The sequence below is a fragment of the Schistocerca cancellata genome, chromosome 8 (assembly GCF_023864275.1).
Source record: "Schistocerca cancellata isolate TAMUIC-IGC-003103 chromosome 8, iqSchCanc2.1, whole genome shotgun sequence".
NCBI lineage: Eukaryota > Metazoa > Arthropoda > Insecta > Orthoptera > Acrididae > Schistocerca > Schistocerca cancellata.
The window spans coordinates 77,073,440-77,078,680 of NC_064633.1; the positions used below are offsets into that span (position 1 = coordinate 77,073,440).

General features: G+C 47.0%; 1 non-coding gene across 1 annotated transcript; it reads left to right on the forward strand.

Annotated features, from left to right (window-relative positions):
* Positions 1-3,272: 3,272 nt before the first annotated feature.
* Trnas-cga (transfer RNA serine (anticodon CGA)) lies at positions 3,273-3,347 on the forward strand. Its single transcript has one exon. It is a non-coding gene; the product is annotated as a tRNA-Ser (tRNA).
* The last annotated feature ends 1,894 nt before the right edge of the window (positions 3,348-5,241 follow it).

A 5,241-nucleotide genomic window follows, 5' to 3' on the forward strand; every position in this document is an offset into this window, starting at 1 on the left:
ATTTCCACTCTCCTAAACATCCCTAGGTCTACTGTTTCTGATGTGATAGTGAAGTGGAAACATGAAGGGACACGTACAGCACAAAAGTGTACAGACCGACCTTGTCTGTTGACCGACAGAGACCGCCGACAGTTGAAGAGGGTCGTAATGTCTAATAGGCAGACACCTGTCCACATCATCATACAGGAATTCCAAACAGCATCAGGATCCACTGCAAGTACTATGGCAGTTAGACGGGAGGTGAGAAAATGTGGGATTTTAGAATTTATGCCTCCCTGGTGTGTGAATATCTTTTGTGTTGCTATGGGCAACTACGACGCTCTGTTTGATTTTATTCAGTGTATTGAGCTTTATGTGTGTAATTCATGTAGCTTACTTAATGTATTAATAAATTTTTCCAATCAGAAACCACCCATAAATTACTCTGCTAAAAGGTTATGGGCCCAGAATTATAAATCGGCATCATATTCTAAAAAAAATTATGAGATCACAGGCTCGGAAAAATTAGCAGCAGTGCGCGGTAATTTGGAACGACGTAATCGCTAAAATCATGGTGCCAGAAAGTCCCACTTCATTGCCTATGATCGAAAAACTGATGGGAAGAGAAAACTACAGTACCTGACAGATCGCTATGCAAACATATTTAGAATACAAACAATTGTGGGGATGCGTCACTGGCAAAGTACAGGATGCAACTAAAGTTTGTACATTTATTTTATTTTTTTACTTATTTATTTCTTACCCCATCGATCCAACTGTGATAAACTCACAAGGATATAGAGTGTGTCAGTAAACAACCAATACAAAGGTAGTAGTAAAGCAGTCAATCAGACAAAAGTAATACAACATGTTTGCTATACACATATGTGGTAAGAGTGACAGATTACACCAAACATTACACATAGAAAGTGAAAACAAATTAAAAACCAGTGAAAACGTCTATGAATGTTACATGGGTATGGTACCTACATCATTGCTCGAACTTAAAACTATGATGTATCACACTGAAAATAAAACTTCCTGGCAGATTAAAACTGTGTGCCCGACCGAGACTCGAACTCGGGACCTTTGCCTTTCGCGGGCAAGTGCTCTACCAACTGAGCTACCGAAGCACGACTCACGCCCGGTACCCACAGCTTTACTTCTGCCAGTACCTCGTCTCCTACCTTCCAAACTTTACAGAAGCTCTCCTGCGAACCTTGCAGGCAAAGGTCCCGAGTTCGAGTCTCGGTCGGGCACACAGTTTTAATCTGCCAGGAAGTTTCATATCAGCGCACACTCCGCTGCAGAGTGAAAATCTCATTCTGGAAACATCCCCCAGGCTGTGGCTAAGCCATGTCTCCGCAATATCCTTTCTTTCAGGAGTGCTAGTTCTGCAAGGTTCGCAGGAGAGCTTCTGTAAAGTTTGGAAGGTAGGAGACGAGGTACTGGCAGAAGTAAAGCTGTGGGTACCGGGCGTGAGTCGTGCTTCGGTAGCTCAGTTGGTAGAGCACTTGCCCGCGAAAGGCAAAGGTCCCGAGTTCGAGTCTCGGTCGGGCACACAGTTTTAATCTGCCAGGAAGTTTCATATCAGCGCACACTCCGCTGCAGAGTGAAAATCTCATTCTGGAAACATCCCCCAGGCTGTGGCTAAGCCATGTCTCCGCAATATCCTTTCTTTCAGGAGTGCTAGTTCTGCAAGGTTCGCAGGAGAGCTTCTGTAAAGTTTGGAAGGTAGGAGACGAGGTACTGGCAGAAGTAAAGCTGTGGGTACCGGGCGTGAGTCGTGCTTCGGTAGCTCAGTTGGTAGAGCACTTGCCCGCGAAAGGCAAAGGTCCCGAGTTCGAGTCTCGGTCGGGCACACAGTTTTAATCTGCCAGGAAGTTTCATATCAGCGCACACTCCGCTGCAGAGTGAAAATCTCATTCTGGAAACATCCCCCAGGCTGTGGCTAAGCCATGTCTCCGCAATATCCTTTCTTTCAGGAGTGCTAGTTCTGCAAGGTTTGCAGGAGAGCTTCTGTAAAGTTTGGAAGGTAGGAGACGAGGTACTGGCAGAAGTAAAGCTGTGGGTACCGGGCGTGAGTCGTGCTTCGGTAGCTCAGTTGGTAGAGCACTTGCCCGCGAAAGGCAAAGGTCCCGAGTTCGAGTCTCGGTCGGGCACACAGTTTTAATCTGCCAGGAAGTTTCATATCAGCGCACACTCCGCTGCAGAGTGAAAATCTCATTCTGGAAACATCCCCCAGGCTGTGGCTAAGCCATGTCTCCGCAATATCCTTTCTTTCAGGAGTGCTAGTTCTGCAAGGTTCGCAGGAGAGCTTCTGTAAAGTTTGGAAGGTAGGAGACGAGGTACTGGCAGAAGTAAAGCTGTGGGTACCAGGCGTGAGTCGTGCTTCGGTAGCTCAGTTGGTAGAGCACTTGCCCGCGAAAGGCAAAGGTCCCGAGTTCGAGTCTCGGTCGGGCACACAGTTTTAATCTGCCAGGAAGTTTCATATCAGCGCACACTCCGCTGCAGAGTGAAAATCTCATTCTGGAAACATCCCCCAGGCTGTGGCTAAGCCATGTCTCCGCAATATCCTTTCTTTCAGGAGTGCTAGTTCTGCAAGGTTCGCAGGAGAGCTTCTGTAAAGTTTGGAAGGTAGGAGACGAGGTACTGGCAGAAGTAAAGCTGTGGGTACCGGGCGTGAGTCGTGCTTCGGTAGCTCAGTTGGTAGAGCACTTGCCCGCGAAAGGCAAAGGTCCCGAGTTCGAGTCTCGGTCGGGCACACAGTTTTAATCTGCCAGGAAGTTTCATATCAGCGCACACTCCGCTGCAGAGTGAAAATCTCATTCTGGAAACATCCCCCAGGCTGTGGCTAAGCCATGTCTCCGCAATATCCTTTCTTTCAGGAGTGCTAGTTCTGCAAGGTTCGCAGGAGAGCTTCTGTAAAGTTTGGAAGGTAGGAGACGAGGTACTGGCAGAAGTAAAGCTGTGGGTACCGGGCGTGAGTCGTGCTTCGGTAGCTCAGTTGGTAGAGCACTTGCCCGCGAAAGGCAAAGGTCCCGAGTTCGAGTCTCGGTCGGGCACACAGTTTTAATCTGCCAGGAAGTTTCATATCAGCGCACACTCCGCTGCAGAGTGAAAATCTCATTCTGGAAACATCCCCCAGGCTGTGGCTAAGCCATGTCTCCGCAATATCCTTTCTTTCAGGAGTGCTAGTTCTGCAAGGTTCGCAGGAGAGCTTCTGTAAAGTTTGGAAGGTAGGAGACGAGGTACTGGCAGAAGTAAAGCTGTGGGTACCAGACGTGAGTCGTGCCTCGGTAGCTCAGTTGGTAGAGCACTTGCCCGCGAAAGGCAAAGGTCCCGAGTTCGAGTCTCGGTCGGGCACACAGTTTTAATCTGCCAGGAAGTTTCATATCAGCGCACACTCCGCTGCAGAGTGAAAATCTCATTCTGGAAACATCCCCCAGGCTGTGGCTAAGCCATGTCTCCGCAATATCCTTTCTTTCAGGAGTGCTAGTTCTGCAAGGTTCGCAGGAGAGCTTCTGTAAAGTTTGGAAGGTAGGAGACGAGGTACTGGCAGAAGTAAAGCTGTGGGTACCGGGCGTGAGTCGTGCTTCGGTAGCTCAGTTGGTAGAGCACTTGCCCGCGAAAGGCAAAGGTCCCGAGTTCGAGTCTCGGTCGGGCACACAGTTTTAATCTGCCAGGAAGTTTCATATCAGCGCACACTCCGCTGCAGAGTGAAAATCTCATTCTGGAAACATCCCCCAGGCTGTGGCTAAGCCATGTCTCCGCAATATCCTTTCTTTCAGGAGTGCTAGTTCTGCAAGGTTCGCAGGAGAGCTTCTGTAAAGTTTGGAAGGTAGGAGACGAGGTACTGGCAGAAGTAAAGCTGTGGGTACCGGGCGTGAGTCGTGCTTCGGTAGCTCAGTTGGTAGAGCACTTGCCCGCGAAAGGCAAAGGTCCCGAGTTCGAGTCTCGGTCGGGCACACAGTTTTAATCTGCCAGGAAGTTTCATATCAGCGCACACTCCGCTGCAGAGTGAAAATCTCATTCTGGAAACATCCCCCAGGCTGTGGCTAAGCCATGTCTCCGCAATATCCTTTCTTTCAGGAGTGCTAGTTCTGCAAGGTTCGCAGGAGAGCTTCTGTAAAGTTTGGAAGGTAGGAGACGAGGTACTGGCAGAAGTAAAGCTGTGGGTACCGGGCGTGAGTCGTGCTTCGGTAGCTCAGTTGGTAGAGCACTTGCCCGCGAAAGGCAAAGGTCCCGAGTTCGAGTCTCGGTCGGGCACACAGTTTTAATCTGCCAGGAAGTTTCATATCAGCGCACACTCCGCTGCAGAGTGAAAATCTCATTCTGGACACTGAAAATATCTGGTCCACAGACCTAGGTGGCTTTTTCACTGTGGCTAAAATACTCTTCTAAACTGTAAAATGACCTTTCCAGTAGAAATTGCTTCAGGTGCTCCCTAAAGGAGTAATGGTTATCAAATTTGTTTTTAATATCTGGAGGGAGAACATTAAAAAAACTTTTGCACCAGAGAACTGCACACCCTTTTGCACCATAGGCAGGTTTTTACATTCATTGTGGAAATCATACTTTCTCCTGGAATCATATCCATGGTATTCACTATTTCTTTTATGAAACTCAGTATTTTTGCAGCAAGAGCCAAAATTATACTCTCTGTCCATCCGTTGATATATGTTCACTTCCAAGATACATCTACAGTAAAAGAAGTGTGGGACAAGCTAAAGCAAGTCTACGAAGATTCTGGTCTCTTCAGAAGGATAGAATTATTAAAAACGTTACTGTCAACCAGACGTCAGTAGAAGAATATATGTCATAGATAATTTCCACGTCACAAAATTTAAATGGCTTGAATTTTGAAGTTAAAGAAGAATGGATTGGGTGTATTCTGCTTGCAGGATTACCAGATGAATATAACCCTATAGTTATGAGCTTAGAAAATTCAAATGTGCTGATCACAGGAGACTCCATAAAAAATAAATTACTGCAAGAAATAAACAATGAAGCTTGTAAGAAACAATCGATTAGCGATGCTGCTCTGCGAGTCAACAAGAAAAAGAGCAATGTAATATTCAAAAAGGGTCCCAGGTGTGATAACTGCAACAGGTACAGACATATGGCTAAAAACTGTCACAGCAAGAAGAAAAACAACGTAAAAACTTCAGCCAAGACAGCCAGCTACCAGATGTTTCTCACAACAGCAGCTGCAGGTAAGGATACACGGACAGAATGGTACATAGACTCAGGCGCATCAGC